The sequence below is a fragment of the Petaurus breviceps genome, unplaced genomic scaffold (assembly GCF_028583685.1).
Source record: "Petaurus breviceps papuanus isolate PSGF00001 unplaced genomic scaffold, PetGlider_PUasm1.0 91133, whole genome shotgun sequence".
In the NCBI taxonomy this organism is placed as follows: Eukaryota; Metazoa; Chordata; class Mammalia; order Diprotodontia; family Petauridae; genus Petaurus; species Petaurus breviceps.
In genome coordinates this window covers 44,070,218-44,093,910 of record NW_027187419.1, presented here as the reverse complement: position 1 = coordinate 44,093,910, position 23,693 = coordinate 44,070,218, and the positions used below count along the sequence as shown (strand labels likewise).

General features: G+C 39.2%; 1 pseudogene; it reads left to right on the top strand.

Moving 5' to 3' along the window:
- Window positions 1-5,718: 5,718 nt before the first annotated feature.
- Window positions 5,719-9,203, top strand: LOC138154680 (probable G-protein coupled receptor 160; annotated as a pseudogene).
- The last annotated feature ends 14,490 nt before the right edge of the window (window positions 9,204-23,693 follow it).

Genomic DNA, 23,693 nt, shown 5'->3' with positions numbered 1-23,693 from the left:
AAGTAGCCCCTGTCCTCAAGGAGCTTACATTCCATCAAGACAGCTGATGTGTACACATAGAAGTTTATGTTAGATAAAGACATGCAAAATAAATGCAAAATAAATATGTAAAGTACTTAGATATAAGGTAGTTAAGGGGAGAAGGCACTAGAATTTGAGACCAGGAAAGTCTTGTATAGAAGATGGTATTTGAATTCCATCATAAAGGAAAAGAAGGATTGAATTTGAAGCAGAGATGAGAAGATAATCATGGTGGAAGGTTAGGGCAAAGGCACAAGTTGAGAGAATGTTACATACAAGATGCTGATAAGAATCATAGGGGGATGGGGGGAGAGTGAGGATACAAGTTAATTGAGATAAATTTATGGAATGTTGAATCCTAAAATTTTTTTTAAGATCATACTCTGGGGGTGGCTGAGTGGTGCGGTGAATAGAACACCAGCCCTGGAGTCAGGAAGACCTGAATTCAAATCCGGCCTCAGACACTTAACACAAAAACTAGCCATGTGACCTTGGGCAAGTCATTTAACCCCAATTGCCCTCCAAAAAAAAAAAGATCATGCCCTGAGTGTAGATCGTTACCTGGGAGACACATGGACATTGATAATCACTCACCTGTCTTTCCTCTTCCTATAACCATGTGAGAAACAGGAACATTAATAGAGAAGAAAATTACTTGTAGCTAAAAAACAAACAAAAAAATGATGGTTTAAAAGAACTATCTGTAGTACCAGCAAAACACCCTAACGTGTAATTTTTGATTACTTACAGAAAGACCCCATAATTTAAGTCTCCTAGCATCAAAATCAGTAAGGTCTAATTAACCTAAAGTACCCTAACAGATGCCCTCATTTGGTCAAAATTAAAGATTCATAGCTCTAAGGGGCCTTAGAAGTCATCTAGGCAGAGGATCATAGATCTGAAAAAAAACAACCCTCAGAGACTATTTAATTCAACCACCTTATTTTACAGATGGGGAAACTGAGGCCTCCCCTAAAAGGAGTGACTTGCTCAAGGTTGTATAGGTAATAGGCATGCCTCCTCCCCTCTCCCATATCAACTTCAAATCAAGATCTTAAGACTCCAGATCCAGAGTTCTTCCCACCACACCATACTGCCTCTCCACAGGACATAGACAAAGTAGGCAAGTGGAGAGACAGGACAGGTATAAAGAGCTCTGAATTGCTTTATGAACTGCCACCAAGAGCCTTAGGTGGGGGTAAGGTAGTTTACTATACCATTGTACTCTGATTTGCTTGACTTTTTGCTTATTCTTGCCCAATCTTATCTCCCCCATGGTCTCACCTCCTGGTCCTCCCCTCATTGGGAGGAATTCATAGCCAAGCTATGAGGATTGCTCTTCCTTGAGTGTTTAGGGGATCCAGAGACCAGCTGATGTTTCCCAAACTGGTATGAGTGCTTGAACACCATAATCTGTCAAGTCATCTCTTCTTTAGAAGGCTAAATTTGATTATATAAGCCATTTGAAGGAGTGATAATGTCTAATGTGTGTGTCATAATGTGATATCAAGTTAATTACATGGCAACTTGATTTATCACTTCTCCTTGGCAGGAGGTATGCTGTGGTTTATAATCTTTTCCAATATGTGGGATGCTTTTTCCATTCAGATTATCAAATAAACCTGGTGCCTCAGAAATCAATTTAAGGGGCCCTAGAAGGTCTGGAATTTGACCCCAGGACTCCAATAATTCAAGAAAAATTAATTTAGGGATTACCCTAAAGCCAGCACTATGCTAAATGCAGTGGAGAATTCAAAACAAGTAAAATAACTCACATTGACATAGCATTTAAAGTTTTCCACAATACTTTTCTCACAGTGATATAGGTGGTACATTTTACAGATGAAGAAACTGAAGTCAGAGAAATGAATCTGCTTGGCCTTAAGAAGCTAGGATTCCAAACACAGGATTCAAAGTCAAGTCTACCAAATCCAAGTCAATCAATCAATCAGTAAACATTTATTAAGTTCCTACTAAGTCACAGGCACAGTGATAGACAAGAAACAAAAGTGTCTCCACCCTCAAAGAGTTTAAATTTATCAGGAGAGACAATGTGTATTTGTGTGTACACAAAATAAATAAAAAGTAATTTTGAGGGGAGAAGGCATTAGCATCTGGGGAGATCAGGAAGGATCTCATATATCTCATATAGTCCTTCCTTCCATGAGGAAGGACTCATATCTTTTGAGTCAATCTTTGAAGAAAACTAGGGATTTATTAAAAAAAAAAAGTGAGGAGAGAGCACATTCTACTCATAGGGGAAAGCTGGGGCAAAAGTATGCAGATTGAAGATGGATGATAGGGAAGCAGAGGAGAGGAGTCAGTTTTTCTCTTTTCTCCTTAATTCGAAGGCCAAACTTTCAGACCAAGCCTCAGAAATCCCTTCAACTCCTGCTGGTACTGGTTTTCCTAGGACTTGGTGGCTGAGGAGCCAAAGCAAACATTTCCCTATGCTCTGTGCTCTTAGAAATATCTCATCTGTTTCCAGCAGCAGATAAAAACTCAGCATATGAGGAATGGCAAGAAATATGAGATTACAAAGAGAAATCATGTATGGCAAGACTACAAAAGCAGGTTGGGACCAGATTGTGAAGGGCTTTAAAAAAAAGAGGAGTTTATATTTGACTTTAGAAATATTAGGGATTTGTTGGAGTTGATGGGGGAGGGAGTGTGATGTGGTCAGACCTGTGCTTTAAGAAAATCACTTTGGCTACTTTGTGGAGGATGGACTTGAGGCAGGGAGACTATTTGGTTATTGCAGTAGTTCAGGCAAAAGGATGATGCCAACGTCCTCCAAGAATGAAGGACAAACAAGTCCAGGCAAGAGGATATAAGGACCTGAATTAAAGTGGTGACTATGTTAAGTAGAGATACAGAGATGGATATTGTTGGGGTAGAATTGACAAGACTTGGCAACATCCCCTCTGTTGGATATAGAGGTTGAAAGAGAGTGCAGATAACCCTGAAGCTGTGTAACTGAGTGACTTTTCAGTCATGGTATGTTGGTCCCCTCAACAGAAACAGGAAGCAGCTTAGGTGTAGAGGAGTTCCTCTACCTTCTGAATCCCTTGGATCAGGCAAGATACAATACTTTTCCCCTTATTGCACCAGCTAGGCTGTCAAGGTGTTTATAGTCTGATTGGGCAGACAAGACAATGGATTGGTGAAATTCGTAACAAGTGTTTAATCATGTAGTACAACTGTATAAAAAGTCATGGGGAAACACGACGTCGTGGGGAAACACAAAATGTGGGACTGGTCAACAAAGGATGGAGTTGAATAAGGATAGTTTCTTCTCAGAACAAGCCAATATTGCCCTAACCCTGGTGAGAAAGAAGAACATACTGCACAAAGAGGCAGCATTGTCCCCTCTGTAGCAGGAAAGATTTTTAGCCTTCTTGGGGACAGAGCTGTGATGTAACTACCTCTGTCCTTTCTCCCAGTCCGCTTCATCCTCAACAGAAGTTGACAGACAACTCCCCACTCAGATCCATGTTACTGCTCTATAGTGGTGTATGACAAAAGTGGAATGAGAAGATTGATCCCTACAGATTTAATATACCTTTTCCCCACTATCTGCTGCTTCAATTTACTATCCATGCCTCTACCTTCATTTGCTTTAGACAAAATTAAGATATAAGAAGAAGCAAACAGATTTTTCCAAACTGCATTATCTGCTACTAGAGATCTTTCCCTTCTTCTAAAACTAACTTCTTTTTCTCTCAGAAATGGGAGAAATGGTTTTTGGATCATTAGGGGTAGGTGTGAATCTGGGTATAGCAGTCATTCTAGCAAGACTTGGACTGGTTGCTCAGAGCTGGCTCTAGGAGCTTAGAAAATTTTGTTAATTTTACTCGTAATCTGTATTTTTGTGCTTTCTAACCTTTCAGAGAAAAGAGGGCATGTGGAACTGGCACCTTTGCCCTCAGCTAAAATGCTCAAGAGCTAATCTCATTACCTCCAAGAAGACAGATAGTTTTGAACCACATGCATTTAGGTTTTGTTTCATCCATCTATTCAGGTTCTATGTCTTCTTAACAGTTCTGAGGGCTGGCTGCCCTTGGGGCACATGAATTCCTTCTTTTAGCGGAGTCTTCTGTCTTGAGAAGTATAATTCTTTCTAAGGAAAGATCTTTCCTAACATGTGAATTCCTACAGATGAAATTCATTATATGGTCCCATCTCCTATAGCAGAGATATAGCTCCATTCTTTTGGGAATATTCTCTGGCAGAATACTTTTCTCCTTTTAGTGTGAAACTCCCCTTCTACTTCATCCATCCAAATCCCCCCCCTTCTTATTCTATTTACCCACAGCCCCCAACTGTTATTGAGAAGTTAACAGCAGCATTACCTTTATATTTTTCATCATTGCTAACTCAAGGTATTATTATCTCTTCATTGTTCACCTGTGGTAGTGGGATGAATCACCCACTTCTTATTGTGTCATCCCTGATGCAAAAGATGTCAATTTACTTAGAGAGGTCACAGGAGTTAGCTTAGAATATTGATTTCAAAAGTCCCATCTTCTTCCCTCCTGAATAATTTCCTCACCTCCGGGTTGCTTTGTTTTGTTTTGCTTTGCTTTGTTTTGCAGGATTGTCTCAAATGCCTCTCGTTAAAATTCGATCAGGTTTGCAGGTTGTGAGTTTCAGCTTGAGCTCTTTTCCTTTTTTATACTATATTATTCCATTCTTTTCTCTGATTTCTTATTATTTCAGAATAATCCTAAATTATTTAAATCACCTTTTCTTCACATTTCAAACTCCTTTACCTGTCTCAAAATTGTTTTTTTTAATGCATTGTTATTTATTGTTAAGATTTTTTTTTAATTTTTGAGTTCCAAATTCTCACCACTCACCACTCTTCCCACCACTCCCTCACTCATTGAGAAGGCAAGCAATATGATGTCAATTATAAATATGAAATCATGTAAAATACATTTCTATATAAGCTATGTTGCCAAAAAAGCAAGAAAAATAAAGCAAATAGACAGATGGATGGATGGATGAATAGATGGATAGATGGATAGATAGGTAGATAGATAGATAGATAGATAGATAGATAGATAGATAGATAGATAGATAGATAGATCGATCGATAGATAGATAGATAGATAGATAGATAGGTAGATAGATATTTTAATCTGTACTCATAGTTCACCAGTTCTCTTTCTGAAGATGGATAGCATTTTTTATCATGAACATTATGGCATTGTCTTGGATCATTATATCAACAGAGTAGCAAAGTTGATCAGAGTTGATCGTTGTTAGAATAGTGCTGTTACTATGTATAGTGTTTTTCTGGTTCTGCTCAATTCACTTTGCATCAGGTCACATGTCTTCCTAAGTTTTTCTGAAACCATCCTGCTTGTCATTTCTTACAGCACAATAGTGTTCAATCACAATCATACACCACAGCTAACCTGGTGCTTCCAGGGGCCTGATCCCATCCCTTCTTCCTTTCCCTCCTTCTCTGAGAGGCACTGCCAGTTGTCTCTACTTTCCCTGGCTCATGCTTCCACACTCACACACTCTCCTGAGATCTTGTCAGTTTCACAGCATCCCAGAGTATCAGGATGGCAAAATGAGAGGCAAAGGGGATTTCAGAGGCAAAACTGGAAGTAGTGGTGGGATCGGAATTGAAAAGTGTCAGGGACAAACATAATCCACTTATAAAGATCATCTGGACTGAGAAGTAACTCCTGGAGGAGGTAGGGTAGGAAACAACCACTTTTAAAAATATTTATATGTTATGTGTTCCACCAGGTTTTCTGAAACTTAAATGAAGAAAAAAATGTTTATTTCCCTGGATAATCACACCTTTCAGCCCCAGGCACATCCTGGGCACCTACCTTTAGATCCCAGCTGCATGGTACTCTTAATTATACTTGTGAAGAGGACAACCCAAGATGGCAGAGTAGAAACAGGACTTACGCAGGGCTCCGGCTCCCACCTTCTCCAATTCACATAAAAGGTGATTCTGAACAAATTTTGGAGCTACAGAACCCACAAAATGACACAAAGAAGCTAACCTCCTGCTGAAAACAGCCCAGCAGGCTGGCAGGAATCAACCAGCGCAGAGCTCTGGGAGCTGAGTCCAGTCTCACACCAAGGTTTTAGCCCCAGGGTGGGCCTGACCAACCACAAGCTGGAGGGACTCCAGATCACCAGCAGCTATGGCTGTTTCCAGAATTATCAACATATAGATGAAAAGGACAAAGTGAGAGGTCAGTGCAGTGTGGACTTTGGGATCCAGTAGTTGGGAGTGCATCAGCTTTTGCCCCCATGGCAAGAAACTGCTGAGGAGCCGGCTGCGCAGCTGCTGCCACATAACAGCTTCAGCTCTTGGCCTGCAAAGTGTAGCAGGACCAAGCGACCAGTCTGAGGGGTAATTGCTCTTGCTTTAACCTGCTTGGATCTGGATTGTGGTCTAGGGTAGAGGTCCTGGGGTATGTGACCAGCTTGCCAGAGCATGTGGAGGCTTCAGAGAGGGCACCACCTTCAGCAGCTGAGAAAACCCCAGCATTTGGTATGAAAGCTCCCCCATCTGGTAGCAGAGTCCTACTGTGGCAAAAAGCCCAAAAGTCAAGTAATTGAGTGGCAAAATGACCAGGCAAAGAAAGCAAACCAAGCAAAGCAATCCAACATTAGACTCCTATTTTGGGGACAAAAAGGATCAAAGCATGAAACAGGAGGAATACAGTGAAGTCAGAACTCCTGCACCAAAAGCTTCAAAGGAAAATACGAGCTGGTTACAGGCCATAGAGGACCTTAAGAAGCAAATAAGAGAAGTGGAGGAAAAATTGGGAAGACAAATAAGAATGATGCAAGAAAATTATGAAAGGAGAGTCGTCAGCCTGACTGAGGAAAATAACACCTTAAAAAATAGACTAACTCAAATGGCAAAAGAGGCTCAAAAAGGCAATGAGGAGAAGAATGCCTTGAAGAGAATCATTCCTTCAGAATTAGATTGGAGCAAATGGAAGCCAGTGACTTGAGGAGAAATCAAGATGCTGTTAAACAGATCCAAAAAAATGAAAGAATAGAAGACAATGTGAAATATCTCTTGGGAAAAACCACTGACCTGGAAAATAGATCCATCCAGGAGAGATAATTTAAAAATTATTGGACTACCTGAAAACCATGATCAAAGAAAGAACCTAGGAATCATCCTCCAAGAAATTCTCAAGGAAAACTGCCCTGATGTTTTAGAACCAGAGGGCAAAATAGAGGTTGAAAGAATCCACCAATCACCTATTGAAAAAGATCCCAAAAAGAAAACTCCTAGGAATATTATAGCCAGGTTCCAGAATTCCCAGATCAAGGAGAGAATATTACAAATAGCCAGGAAGAAACAATTTGAATAATGTGGAAATACAATCAGGATAACCCAGGATCTGGCAGCTTCTACATGGAGGGATTGAAGGGCTTGGAATATGATATTCTGGAGGTCAAAGGAGCTGGGATTAAAACCAAGAATCACCTAGTGAGTATCATATTTCAGGGGAAAATATGGTCATTCAGTGGAATAAAGGACATATAATAAACATAAAAAACATAATAATAAAACATAAAAAGGACATATAATAAACAGGGAGGCAAAAGGGAATGGGTCACCCTTATTCTCATTGAATTTGGTTTAGGGAGGGAATGACATACACACTAAATAGGGTATTTCACCCTACAGGAGAGTAGGGGAGAAGAGGATCAGAAAGGGGATGATGGAAGGGAGGGCAGGCTGGGGAGGAGGGAAGTTGGAAGCACCCACTTTTGGAAAGGGATGGGATCAAAGTAGAGAATAGAACAAGTGGGAGGTGGGATTAGGAGGGAGGGAAATATAGTCAGTCTTTTACAATATATCTGTTATGGTAATGTTTTGCATAGTACATGTACAACCTATACTGAACTGCTTATCTTCCCAGTAAGGGTGGGTGACAAGGGAGGAAGGGAATGAATCTGGAATTCAAAGTTTTAAAATCAAATGTTTAAAAATATATAAATACAATTATTAATACTACGTTACATGTAATTGGGAAATAAGATATACAGGCATTGGGGCATAGAGATCCATGCCCTACTGGAAAAGTCGAAGGGGGTATGGGAGAAGATAATGGGAGAGAGCAGATTGGAGGAGGAGATATCCTGTGGGACTGCTATTTTGGGGTGGTGGGTAGGGGAAAAATGGGGAAAAAATTTGTAACTCAAAATCTGGTGGAAATGAATTATGTAAACCAGAAGTTAATAGAGCATTTAAAAAAATTATACTTTAGAAAATATTCCTAAACACCCTGAATGACAGCCATGAGAAGAAGGAACACCTAGCAAATTTTTCTGGAATATTTTTGCATGTCCATAGTGCTCACTGATTTCTTGCTTTTGTTAGGCTTATCTTTTGTAGCCTATTTCCAGATTTTTGACCTTTGGGGCATTAGAGTTACAAAATACCATATCTATCTTCTTCCTCAAATTTTGTCCTTTGCCTCTGGCTTCCTGCATTGTCCAGTTTTCCTTCTAGAAGGTCTAGATCACTACCAGAAAATCTCTCAGACATCAAAGTTCTCACACTTCTGTCAAAATGTCTTTTGTTTATTTTCATTCTTTTTTATTTGGATTCTAGCCCTTGTGCATGTTTTGGGAGACCCAGTTATTTATGTAAGCCTGAGCAAACAGGGTCTTTCTCCCTGGCAGTACCCTTTCTATTTTAGCATTCTGAGATACTGGCTGTTAACTTTCATGGAGTGTGTCCTGCTGGTAGTTTTTGCAACTTGTTCTGAAGTCTTCATGCTGATTCAGTCCATTCACATCACTTCCTATGTGAAGAAGACAGCCCTATAGCTTCCCCTTGCATCAGTTTGGGATCACACTATCATCTATAAAAAGCAGTTTTTGACCAGGTTTCTGATTTGTTTCCTTGGAACCTGGCTCCTATTTATTTTCCTTCAGATAATCATTCTGTGTCTGGACATACAGATTCTAGCTTATGTGGCAGAGAATGTTTCCTGGTTGTATTCTGTTAATAGCATTTCATTGTTGCAGTTTACTGGTTTAGGAACCTAGAACTTAAGGTAACAGAAACAATTTTACACATCAACCAGTTTGTCAGTTGGAAATTCTGCTTTACCCCATTCACATTTTTTCATACTTGGCAAACTGAAAAAGCTTCAGCAGTAGTGTTCTGTTAATTTGTTGCCGCATTGGGTAATTAAAGCCAAAAGCTCATTCGACTGTGTGATCAACTTTGAAAATGGAGTAGACAAGGAAATCTGAGTACGGCCATTCAAGGATGTTACATACTGGTACTGGTCACATCGATATTTGGAGCCATAAGCTTAAATGCATGTATTAAATGCATGATTTGGATAGTAAAAGTGGAAAGAGATCATCCCCCCAAATATTCCAACAAATCAGTTACCTTTTTAGAATTTGCAAAACAAGAAATATTTTTTTTATTCCACAATTGCCTTAATTTTATTCCAGAGCTCAAAAGTAGAGGTAATTTGATGGGGAAGATTGACTTTATTAATGTTTGTATTATCCAGGGACCAAGTCCTGATGTAAATCAGAGACTTATTGACAACTTGTTGGCACATGGTCTTTATAAAACATTTTCCAAAGGATTTTTAAAAAAATTTATATATATATACCATTACTTGTTTAGCCATGCTCCAAATGATGGATATTCTCCCAGTTTCCAATTCTTTGACAGCATAAAAAGAGCTACTATAAATATTTTTGTATAAATAGGTCCTTTTTCTTTTGATCTCTTTGGGATAGAGACCTAGTAGTGGTATTGTTGGTTCAAAGGTTATGCACAGTTTCAACATTTGTAATTTGTTGCTGAAATTTGGGTTTAATTATCTGACAGGGTTTTTATTAGGATCAAATGAGATAACATATATAAAGCCCAGTATGGTTAGCACAGTATAGTTATTATAGAAGATTGATTTAAATTGTTTAATGCTTATATACTATAGAGTTTGCAATTATTTATCTAGTGACAATAATAATAGCCTTTACTTCTTGGGAGAAATTCTCCATCATGTATTCAATTTTTTCTACTCTATTGTTTGGTAGTTAAACGGCTCAAATTAACAGTCTTCTTCACGGATGGTGGGAAAAGATACAGATATGTGACAGCAACCTCTGTCTCTCCAGGGGCAGAATAAAGAGTTCTGCTCCAGTTACACTGCCAAAATCCTAAAGCGAGTCCACCAAGATTTCAGTGGGTATAACTGGGTTCTGGATGCTGTGTGGCCATTAGATAATTGGCTATTTGAGCAGGCCACTCTGCAGTTGGTCAGGTTGTCCCTCTATAACCATAGAAATGTGGTACCAGCAGAAAAATCCTTGAGGCATTGAGAGAGGTGTTCTTGGAAGAATGGATGTAAGACTGCTGCTCTGAGACCTAGCTGAAAATGGGATCAAATCACTTTGTGGGCAATTGTAATTAATAAGTCATATTTGTGTTTTTAAGGGTTATGTAGCAGCTAGGTGGCCCAGGAGCTAGAAAGCTGGACTTGGATTCATGAAGACCTGACCAGACTTTTCTTGAAACATCTTCACCAGGGAAGACCCATGGGAGATAGAAGACTGCAGCATTGCTCAAACCAGAAATACCAAAACCACTTATAAGTGGTTCAAATACATATTCAACAAGGATTTTGGGAGAGAGCAGATTGGAGGGGTAAAAGCCAACAGTAAATGTCCAGGAAACAGAGGTCAGGAACAAAAAGGGTCAGATCACCCCATTCAAAAATATCCTAAATACAAAAGGTCTCTCATAAACAAAATAGAGGCAAATAGAAAGAGATGCCTTTTACAGCTATGGTGGGGAAGATTTCTTTACCAAAAAAGAGAGAGAGGATCCCAGGAGATAAAATGGACAATTTTGATGACAAAGCATTGACAAGCTTCTGCAAAAACAAAATCAATTCAGCTAAAATCTGAAGAGAAATGATTCATGGGATTATAAATTTACATCTGGAAGGAACCACAAAAGTCATCTAGTCTAGCCAAGTACTCTTGTTTTACAGATGAGGAAACTGAGGCTTAAGGAATTTAAAGAATTTTCCCAACTGGAAAAAAATATGTAACAAGTTGCTCTGATAAAAATCTGACAGTTATGTTGGAGAGTAATTGAAACATATACAAACAAGATCCATTCCCTCAGAAATAGGCAAAGGATATGAACCTCGAAAGTCCTAAAAAGAAGAAATCAAGCTATTGATAAATAATACAAAGAAAATGTTCCAAATCACTAGTGATAAGAAAAATACAAATTAAAACAAATCTGAGGTTCCATCTCATTTACCCAACAGATAAGTAAATATAATGAAAATGGAAAATAATGATTGTTGGCAGGAATGTGGGAGGATAGGCATACTCATTCATTGCTAGTAGAGAAAAAAATGGAACTATATCCCCAAAGTCAATACACCAAGCATACCATTTGATCTGACAATATTACTATGAGGTATATATCCCAAAGACATAAGAGAAGGAAAGAATCCAAATGTAAAAAATATTAATAGCAGAGCTTTTTGTCATACCAAAGAATTGAAGCTAAAGATTCATTCATCAAATGGGAAATGATTTAACAAATTATGGTATATTAGTATAATGGAATATTACTGTGAGAAATTACAAAAAGAACATATTTAGAGAAACCTTGGAAAATATATAGGAACTGATGCAGAATGAAGTGAAAAAAATTATCCAAAAAACACAACATTGTAAAGAAAAACAACATTGAAAGTCATAAGAACTCTAAACAATGCAATGACTAATCAAATTACCAGGATGCTTCCCACTTCTTGACATAAGTGTAAATGAGACATATGTTTTTGGCATGGATAATATGTGGACCTGTTTTGCATGACTGTGCCAACTTGTTATAAGTAAGAGATTTTAAAAGCAGTTTTTTTTTTTGGTGGTGGGGGAAAATTGAAGAGAAAGGAACCTAGTTTTGAAATTGAAGAGAAGGAAGGAAAGAAAGAAAGTAAAAAGGAAGGAAGAAAGAAGGAGGGAAGGGGAAAAAAGAAAATGAAGCATTTAAAAATTCATAGAAGAGAACAGAAGGTGGTTTAGAGGGAAACACAGACAAGTGGGACAGTTTTTGGAACTAATGAGTTGAATTTAAATAGACGCTTAAAATAGCACAATATAGCTGTATGTAATGAGATTTATGGTTTCATATATGATATTCTTTCTAAATCAATCAGTAAACATTTATTAAGCGCCTACTATTTTCTTACTATTTGCCCTGGGTATAAAATTAATAAAAAGAAAAACAATCCTGCCCTCAAGTAGCTTACAATCTAATGGGAATCTAATTTTCTGTTCCTGTTTGTATGTTCAAATATTCAGAGGTTTTGGTGTTTGTCAAGATTAAAATAATAAAATAATAATTAATTAAAATTTTTAATTAATTAAATAATTATATAATATATTTATTATATAATTAGATAAATTATATAATAAATTAATTTTAATTAATTTTAAAAATAAGTTTAATAATAAAATAATAATTAAAATAATAAAATAACAAAAAAAATCTTAAAAAAAAAAGATTTCTAACCACCGGATATGCCTGGCAGCCATCAGGCTCCCCCAGCCCAACAGGAAAGAGGCAGCTTAGGTTCAGTCTAGAGGGAAAGGAAAGTGCTAGACTCCATTTTAAGATTCTCCACTGGTTTTGAGATTTATCAGTTGAGAGTAGAAGTAAAATAAAATCAGTATAGGTTTGCTCTGCCCCTAAGTAGTTTCCAATCTACCAAGCTGGTAGAAGACCCAGTTAATGTAATCTGTGAGATAAAACCTCCTTAGGACTGCTCCCTTTGCACACTTAGTAGAACAACAAAGACATACACAAAGAACAGAGATTCGTTTTCTTTATGTAGAAAAATCAAGCTTAACAATATTACTGAAACCATAAGAAAATTGCTAAAAGGAAAATAGAAACCACTGAGGTTAAATCTTCTGAAAGGTTGGAGCTAGGAAAGGGGAAGTGAAAGGAAAATGGACAAAGGGTTTTAATGGATGGAGGATAGTTCCTTAAATACTTAGTGCATGCCTCCTGGGACAGTCACCGTTGTCCAATTGGTTCCAGGTGAATGAAGTTTCCAGTTAGCCAGATAAATTGAGCTCAGTTGCTTTCAGTAGCATCATGCCAATACTTTGTTAGACAGTCTCCTCTCAGCTGCTTCTCCACCATTTCTCCTCTCTGGTGCCTATGATGAATGGGCAGCCACCATTGCTGGTGGCTCTGTTCTTACCTGCTGGGGAAGGAAATCAGAAGCCTCAACCCATCTTCTCTAGAGCAGTTCAAAGTTGCCACAAGCATGTCATATAGCCCTCTAATTTTAAATCATAATAAAACTCATCACTAAGAAAGATAAGCAGAACTACAAATCCCAAAATGCTTAGCTTAAAATATTTATCCTATGAGGTCTTTAGCATTGGCCAGGGACTATTGGAAAATGTTAACAATTTTTTTGAGTACTTGAAAGCTCCATTTTCTGGCCTAATTTCTTTCTGCTTTCTAACCCAATTTTCTTTCTCTTTTGAATCATTTTTCATTTTCTTGCCTTTGCTCTGTGACCTCTCAGGAATACACAGAATTCTTTTTTCATTAAGTAATTTTGCTCCATAGTATACTATTCCCAGTTTTTTTTCCAGTTCTCTTGTAGGCACCTCCAGCCAACTCTGTTGCCCATATTTTATGCCCCCAACCTCCTCCAGTCACTATCTTTTTCTTTTGTGCAAATGGGCAGATTAGCTCTCTTGGGGTAAGAGGAGGCTCAGGTTGAGTCACTCCCATGGGGTCTATTGTCAGGAATCAATCCTTGAATCACAGCCCTCAGAGTTTGCTTGTACCCACTGTACCTGGTGCAAAGTGGGTTGGAGGATAGGCATGGAGAGTGGGAGTTCTAAGTATTTAAGTGCTCTCATGGTATTCCCTGATATTTTTAACTCATATATTGTTTCTGTCATCTTATCTTATGGATTCAGCATTAGTTCCTATAAATCTGGTTCATATCTCCTTTTTTTTTTTTTTTAGGTTTTTGGATTGTTGGGGGCTAAGGAAATCTATTCCTCTGCCATCTTGCTAGTCATGTAATCCCTTTGGGTTATTTTAAATTTAGATTCCTCTGAGATGTGGTGCTCCATAATTCATATCTATATGATATAAATGGGAGAATGTATTAAAAAGACATAGGCTTTCACATTTGCACATGGTTTGAAATATTGAAAGCATTATATGATTTTCTAAATGCAATTCAGCTAAATCTCTTTTACTTAATTCCAGGCCCAGCTCCCTATCTGCAGCACTTACCCAAAATATAAATATCAATGAACTAACTTAATTCATTTCATATCCTTCTGCAAGTCATCACATGGGAAAAATACTTTTTTAAATCTATTCTTCAAGTTGGTTAGAATCAATCAATAAACTTTTAATAAGTGCCTACTGTGTATACAAAGATACAAAGACAGATTCAGATGCCTCCTGAATGCTCTCAGAGAACTCATATTCGATTTCTTTTTTAATGCTGTGAATTTCACTTAGGAAACTCAGGAGTGTTCTGGAGTTCAGTACCATTTTCAGAAGGATACATCTGTAAGAGGAGTATCTGGAGAACCACTGTTGATAGGAAAACCTCTTTTGTCTGGACTTTCCATGACACTAGCAAACATATTGTAGTTATGTCATCAGGAAAACAACTCACCCTGGCTAAGTAATACATGCCGGGTCTTTCTCTAGGGTTCTGGCAATGATGCTTCTTTTTCTAGCTAAGTGTAAACTGAAGTTCTGTCAAGCATGGACAGCAACAAGATGTGGCAAAGTGGTTTTGGCAGCAACATGATGAATCCTTCACCTAAAACTAAACTCAGCTTTGGAGATTTATGAGCTGTCAAAGAAAGTTTGGTTTTCTTTTCTTGCTTGGTCAGGCTAGAAGGACCCTTTAGGCTACTCCAAGACAAGGTCCTGGAGGGACTGAATCTCTTATTTCTTTGTAACCTCTATATTATTTAGCACAGTGTTACCCACAACCCAGTAAATACTGTTTAAGTGCCTTAGAAGGATAATGGTTGTTTTCCAGCACTGTGTGCAGAAATCTTGTACTAAAGGAACCCTAGAAAGAGTTATGGGACGAGTGAAAATGTGCAATTTACTATCATTGCAGACCATGCCTTCTCTCTTTTTCTCTTCTATCAATGTCACTAGATCGCTTAGCTAGCAATTAATAACAGTTTAGCCAGCAATGATTTTAATTGGTGATAATGATGATTTCTAGCTGGTGAGATGCTAGCAGGCAGCTCAGTTATCCAGTGAAAGAGGCCAGAACACCAGACCACCTCCTTCTCATCTTCTTCCTCCAAACCACTAAGTTATCCAAGGTCTCAAGTTTCCAAGAATATGAAGTATGTGCTTTTGCTCCAGAAAAGCTGGTACAAAAATAGATACTATGAAAGTACTAGTCTCATAGGTGGGAACCTGTAGCCTCGAGGTCACATGTGGCCTTCTAGGTCCTTGGATGAGGCCTTTTGACAGAGTCCAAATTTTTACATACCAAACCCTTTTATTAAGGAGATTTGTTCCGTGAAGTTTGGATTCAGTCGAAGGGCAGTGCTTGCAAACATATTGTCATTATGTAGCTCTAGAGAAAGACCTGGCAGGGTATTGACCAGAGTGAGTTGTTTTCCTGATGACATTATTACAATGTTTGCTAGTGTAGCCCTTTGACTAGAGGACTTAGAGGGTCACATGTGGCCTCAAGGCTGCAGGTTCCCACCCCTGGACTAGTGGTAGGGAGAACTCTGCAAATGGGGATCTAGGCATCCATAATGTGGCAATACTCTTGAATGCCTAGCCCTGGGTTTTGTTCTGCTGACCTCCCTTATCCATTTGAGCAGCAGGAGTTGCTAGGCACTCAAGGAGAGTCTCTTGACAATTCTAATGGAGTAACCAGTTTTATGGTAGGCCTAGTTTCTCAGACACAAGATCACCTGGAAACATCTGAACTTCCAGGTGCATCCTTGAACTGAATAACAATAATTAAGAGCTTAGAGAGCTCTTTATGCTTTACTAACCCTTAAAACAACAGACTGTTACTCATTCCTGACACATTCTTCATTGAGTGAGCATTACTTCTATTCCCATAGGTTGGTCTGAAAAGGGCTCAAAATCAGCTTGCTTTTAATAGAACAAAGGGTATGTGTAGAGTGAGAAAAACCCTGGATTTGGGGTCAGAGGACCTGGGTTTGAATGTTGGTTTTGCTACTTACTACCTGTGACCTTATGCAAGTTATGTGACCTCATGCAAGTTATGTGACCTTTCTGGGCCTATAAAAGGAGAGATTTGGACAGCATGACATCTTTGGGTCCTTCCAGCTCTGAGTTTTTGATCTGAGGATTGTAGACCACCAGCTCCATTTGCTTCCACCTGAAGGTTTAAGATAGCTTACCTAGTTTAATTAAGAGGACTGGTAATATTTTTACTAAGACACAAAAGAAATGTCATCTATTGTATATGGCATATTATAGGTATAATAACATTAGGAAGAGGAGAGCCATTGTCACATAATGAACATTAATTTAGATCAGCCTACAGACTCTTTAGCCTTTTTCAGACTACCCATGACCGCTAAACTATTAGAGTGTCATTACCTTAAGAGAGAATTGTCCGTCTCTTAGAGAGCTTCTCAATTTCTTCCCAGTGGGGAGTTTTATTAGGTGGCATGACATCTCAGGGGCATGCCCCTTGCTAAGATGTGGAAATCACTTTGGAACCCTCTCTCTACACTACTCAGCAAGACTCTTTCTCTTCCCCACCCTAATCTTCACCAAAACAAATATTCCAGGCAGCATGTGTCTCTGAACATCTGACAGAGGGGCTTTAGGGGATCAGTTATTCCTCTTTATCTCTCCCATTTCAAATGAATCAACCATTCCTGTCAATTTATCTCTTACATTTACCCTTGCCATACTCTATGCAAAGACCTCCTACTTTGTCTACAAGTCTTGGATTCAGGGACAGCAACAGTCATTCAATTTAAGTCCATTCAATCATTCAAATCATTCAAAAAGTGGGGGAAAGAAAGGCAATCTTCATTTATATAGTGCCTCATATGTGCCAGGAGCAGCACTAAGTACTTTTTACCATTACTATATCATTTAGCCCTCACAACAACCCTGTGAGGTGGGTCCTGTTATTATTACCATTATACAGCCAAGGAAAGTGAGGTAAAGGGAGGCTAAGTGATTTGCCTACACAAGGGTATAGCTGGTGAAATTCTGAGGCTAGATTTGAACTCGGGTATTCCCAACTCTAGGCCTAGCACTCTATCCACTGAACCACCTAGCTGCCTACATTCCGGGTGGCATTTATTTATTAGAAGGTATCTATTAAGCACCTATTGCTCAATTCTGGGTATGCAAAGACAAAAATGAAACAAACTCTGGCCTCAGGAGCTCACATTCTATTATACTATGCCAAGAGTCCCAATGATGGCTACCAGACCAAATATCAGTGATACCTGGGCTAATTGCTGCTGTCACATCTCCTGCCTAGTGGTTCATGATATCACTGTTTCTCTACTTCCATGATAGGTGGAGTGCCAAGAGTAGAACTGGCACCCTACTTTTGAAAGGGTTATTGACCCTGATTCCATTCAGTTTCCATATTCCTGTCCATCCTTCCCATAGCTATCTGGGCCAGTTTTTCTATCACACAACTCCCCCACTGAAGATTTTGAATGGTTCCATCTTGACCATTATGTCATGTCTAAAGTACTCAGCCTACAAGTCAAGGCAGGCTATCCTCCATCCCTTCCCACATCTGTGTGGCCCCTTCCTTTGCTATATTCCTCTCTTCTAGTCAGGGCAACCTCTTAGAGGCCTTTTGTACCTATTGGGCTCATTCCTCTCAGTATCTTTGTCCATGATGATCTTCTTACTTAGAAAGCCATCTACCCAAACTCTATCCATCACAGGTTAAGATTTTAAAATGGAAGGGACCTTAAATATCATCTATTCCAACCTCCTCATTTTATAGATGAGGAAATTAAAGTCAAGGAAATTGAAGAGACTTAACCAGGGTCACAGATAATAGTCATAGTAATCCTCAATGATGTAAAACTTTTCAGTTTCCAGCACCTTACAACAACAGTGTGAGACACATCATGTGAGTATTCTTGTTTCCAGTTCTTCAGATGGAGTGACTGAGACCCAGAAATGAAGTTAATGTACTGGAGGTCATACAAGTAGTAAACAGCAGAAGTGGACTTTAACCTCAGGCCTTCTGATTCCAAATTCAGCAGCTTTACATTACGACATAATACTACTTACTTCAATACAGGGCCAAAAATATTCTTCACTCCACGTTGACCACTTCCTTGTTCTTAAATTGTGCTCTAGGGTGTCTGCCAAGCTCTTTGTCCCTCCCTCAGGCTCTTAGCCAGGAGGGTGTCACTTACTTTATGGCTTGACTTTGCCTCTTTGTGGGTAATATGGAGTTCTTACCTAGGTCTAGAGGGTAGACCTGCATTTTCCAGTCAAATTTCATGGTTCATTTGCTTCCATTCCATTAACCACTCCCATTTGATTCTCAGCTGGTATGTTTCATTAAAGATCACTTACAAGGACATTTTGTGTAAAGATTATTCAGAGTTCTAAAAATCAATCTGAGCAGGTTAATATTAATGCACCTAGCATGTGCATTCCCAGCCTACACCCCCTTCAGTGTCAGCATCAGTGCCTCGAAGTGGCAGACAGAGGGAAAGCCTGCAAGCTAAGTGCCTCACTGTTCCAAGCTAGAAGCAGGCAAGGGGTTTTCACTCCCAAACCATCATGGTGGGTCATCTTCACACTGAGGCAATGCAGGAAGTTAGAGTACCCTGGAGGGTCCCTCCTGCTAGCAGTGCTGGTTGAACTGACAGAGTATTTATTGACTTTGTTTCTAAGGCTTTCCATTTCTGCTCCTTGGTTTCCAGCTCTCTTCATCTTGCTACCCAATGTGTGGATTTAATTGTGCTTCTGTACTCTAAGCCAGATAAGCCTGAGGTGGTATCTCTGACAGGTAGTAAAGCACGGATATCTGGGTCAGGAGGGTTGTGGGGTTCAAATGAGATAATGGTCATAAAGCATTTTGCCAACCTTACAGTAGTTTGTTCCATAAATGCCAGTTATTATTTATTATTATTATCATTAGCCTAAATCAGGTATTGAGTCTGATGACTGATTTGTTTCCTGAACCTTCTACTCTTTTCTAGATGTTCTAAAGCAGCATTTGCCGAGCAAGGCAGGAATGTGCTGGTCAATGTTTAACAATGAAGCTCTTGCACACACACTTTTAAATTTAATCTGCATCACTAATACTTTTTTAAGTACAGACAATCAACAAAACAAAACAAAAAATCCAGCCCTGATTTCTAGCGATTGCCTTTTTCTGCAGTGCAGATGCCCACACTGAACATTAATAAGTGGCCCTCAGAACACCCTGATCTCCTGGTGAAGGGAAGACATCATGAGGTCAAGTTCAATTTTTTCCAGTCTCTTCCTTTATATTCTAACTCAATCTTACTTAAAATCCTCTACCTTGTCTTTATCACTTGTACAAGCACTGCAGGCATGCTCCCTGGGTGTGCCCAGGTCCTTTGTGGAAGGGACGTGAGTGCTACATTCTCTATTCCTATTTATCCACTCTTAATTCACTCACTCACTCAACAAACACTTATTAAAAGTGCTGTCCAGTTGTGTCTAACTCTTCATGACCTCATTTTTCTTGGCAAAGACTTTGGAGTGATTTGTCATTTCCTTTTCCAGCTCATTTTACAGATGAAGAAACTGAGGCAAACAGGGTTAAGTGACTTGCCCAGAGTGTCTGAGGCCATATTTGAACTCATGAAGATGAGTTTTCCTGATTCCAAGTGCAGTGCGCTTTCTGCTGTGCCACCTGGCTGCCCCTAAAAGTGCTCTACTCACAGCTAAAGGATGCAAATAAGATGTGTTTCCTGACCTTAAGCAACATATCATAGAATGGATACAATTGTAATATTCAGAACCATAGTTAGGAATTTGTACACCTGAGCCAAATACCAGCTGGTCCCACTTTTCAGTATAGGATATCATAATATGAATCCAAATAGCATGTTATTTAATTTCCCAATAAAACAGAAAAAAGCGCTATGGTCATTAACAAGGCTACACAGGAGATGCCTAACATAAAGCCAGTATACCAAACTCTCAAATGTGTAAGATATACATTCATCTTCCTGGGATGGGCTTCTCCCTGGTTACAAGAATGGGAGACTAGCAGTGGGGGAAGGTGGGTCTGCTACTTGTGTACAGATCCCTGTTCTAGGTTCTGGAATAAGCATAAAGTTTAGGGAAGACAGTATTCCTGCCCCCATGGATCTCACAGTTTAGTATAAAATATGACATATCCACATATAACTACAATTTTAAAATATTATGCACATCAGAGTGATGCAAACAAAGTGCTAACTGAGGCCAATACTGATGGGAAAAGTAAGAAGCAGGGAAAACTTAATAGAAAAGGTGACATGCAGGCTAGCCTTAGAGGAAAGATAGGAATTGTGGGGGGTGAGGGATGGGAGAGGTGTGGGAAGAGGAGAGGATGGTGGAGAAAACATTCAAAACCTTTTGGCTTTGATTACATTCGCCTTCTTGTCAAAACAAACAAATAAATTCACTGAAACAGGTGAGAGGAGCCCCTGAGATTGAGATGTTCTTCTTGATTGAGTTTTCCCAGATTCTTAGCTTTTAAGTTTAGGAAAGCTTGGGTTTGACAGATGGACACCCACTTAGTCCAAAATGAGCTCTACCAACTGGTTAGGAAGCTTTGCTGCATCTGCTCTTACCCTGTAACTGGGAGGAGCACTCTAGTCTAGTCCAATATTGAGAGTAAAATTCTTTAAAACCACACAAAGAACTCTCCCCTTCCTTCTCCCTCTCAACCAAAAAAAGAAAACAAAACAAAAAAACCCAACCCCCCCCCAAAAAAAAACCCCAAACAATTAACTGCATTAACAATACATGCAGCTCTGTGTATGGCCTCATAATTCAGCAACAAATCAGGCTATGTAAGAGTGTTATTGGGTACTGTCTCTACCCAGGCACTTTGTGTTGTCACCACAGCGTACATTTTTCATCCAAGCTAAATACAGCAGGTGGGTGGGGTGTTTCCATTTGTACCATTTACAGGCCGCTGGGATTGTTCCTTGTCCCAAAGGGTTGGAAAGGGAACATGCTGACTTCAGCAGCCTTCTCCAGTGAAGTCATGGCGTACTGGATGGGTTACCAGAGCCCTGGAGACAGGGGGCAGCCACCTCGAGGCCTTGCATCCCTGCCCAAACTCACTTCTGTACTCAGGATCAGAGACAGATGGCCCGTGAAACAGAGAGAAGATAGGAGAGAGACACTCCATCCAACTAAGTTTAGCACTCACTTATGAGTTCATGAAAGAGCTGGCTAACTAATCATTTCTTCAAAAGACGTTTTAGATAGAGGGAATAAATGCATAATCCAGTTGGTCTCAATTATACAAATATTTGAGGGGAAATGGAGTTCTATTTGCTTGTCTATAAAATGAGATAATGGTCTTTTGAGCTCTTGACTGTTTCAAGATCTATGATCCTTTAACTCTAAAATCCTTTCCACTTATGTATGACTTCCTTCTTTCCATCCTTCTTTCTTCCCTCCCTCCTTTCTTCTTTATTTCTTTTCTCTTTCCTTCCCTTTCTTCTTTCCCTTTTTTCTTCTCATTCTTTTCTTCCTTCCCTTCTCTCTACCTTTTGTTTCCTTTCTCCCTTCTTCCTTTTTTTGTCCCTCCATTCCTTTCTTTCCTCCCTTCCTTCTCTTCTTTTCCTTCTTCCCTTCCTTCCTTCATTCCTCCCTCCCTTTTCTTTCCTTTCTTCTTCCCTCTCTTCCTCCTTCTATACCTCTTCTCCCCTCTGTGCCAGTGGCTCGCACAGGCATGACTTAGCCCTCATTGGAGGCACTCAGTATCAAAGAGACTTGATAGTCCCTACATCAATTAAGAGGAGAGACCTGGGCAAAGTGATGTCAGGGATGAGATTGGAGAATTAATCTCATTCTGAATCTGCAATCCTAAACCCAAAGTTCTATCAGCTGGAGCCTGCAAGCCAGCCTATGAAATTGGACAGAGATGTTCTTAGAGATGAGAAATCCAAGATCCAGAGACATTGAGTACACACACACACTCCCAGGATGGCATAACAAATGAGCAGCAAATTTTCAGCGTGGAGCCTTGCCCTTGCATCATTAGTGAAATCTTTCTAGAAAGCCCCAGTCTGGACACTGAATTGGTGGTCAAGGCTAGATAACTCTCCCCCTAGATAACCTTCTCCCTGCCCACAACACACACACACACACACACACACACACACACACACACACACACACAGAACTGTTCAGTTGTTTGGCTCCTTTTCACTAATTACAACCTCCGGGTGCTGTTGTAGCGCCTGTTGCTATAAACATGTGGTCCATTTGCATAAGTATGTGACATTGTAAAAGTTCCTGAAAGATTTTATCCACTGAGCAGGCATGGAGCCCAAATTAAAGGCCAGGTAGAAAGACAATGTGTATGTTATTTAGAAGGGAAAAAAAAATCCCAAACAACTCTTGTTTTTGTTCCCCATGCAGGTGAACAGCAAAAGAAGTGGAAAATGTTATCTAATCCAGTGACAGCGCCCTATATCTCTGACTTGTTTTTATTTTGAAATGATTGTTTTCTCTTTTCTTACTCCCCCTGAGCTGCCCATTACAGCTAATAGGCCTGAATAAGGCTGTGATGATTATATAAAGCAGTTTGTTTTTAAAGGACAGGTTCTGAAACGCCATATTAATTCAAATATATGCTACCTCCCCCATGAGGCTTATATAAAATCTGAGCAAGGACCAAAATGGCCATTAATTTCATTGTATATGTATATAATGCATATGTATATAATGCATATGTATTGTGTATACATAACGTATATGTGTATATCATAATAACAATGGCCAACATTTATAAAGCATTTAACAATGTGCCAAACACTATGTCAAATACTTTACAATGATTATCTCATTTGATTCGATTGATATATATGTGTGTGTGTACATACATGTATTATATATGTGTACATGTATATGTGTATGCATTCAACAAGGCAGCAATTTGGCAGTATGTCCTACATGCAGAGATAGCTGATAGATACCATAAAATTATTCAAAAGCTGTAGAATTTATTTAATTCCATCCCTTCATTTTACAAATGAGGAAACAGAAACAGTACAGTTCAATGACTTAGGATCACATAACTAATTAATATTAGAACTAAGATTCTGACTCTTAAGCCTAGGGCTCTTTCCAAGACAATAGAATGCCTCAAGGCCCTTTCCCAATAGTTTTCCTTTGGAAACAGGTGGTAAAGAAGTTGCCCCCTCCCAATCTATCTAAACTCTAAATCCCTGTGTCCCATAGAGTCAACTGGGCCCTTGTATAGTTTTCAACAGATAAAGTTCTACCTGATAAATCCAAATCCTAGCCATGCTTTAAAACTCAGCTGGTCTGACCTCCATGAAGCTGGGCCTGATTACACCAGCCCTTAGTGACCAATCCCATAACTCTTACTTTACAT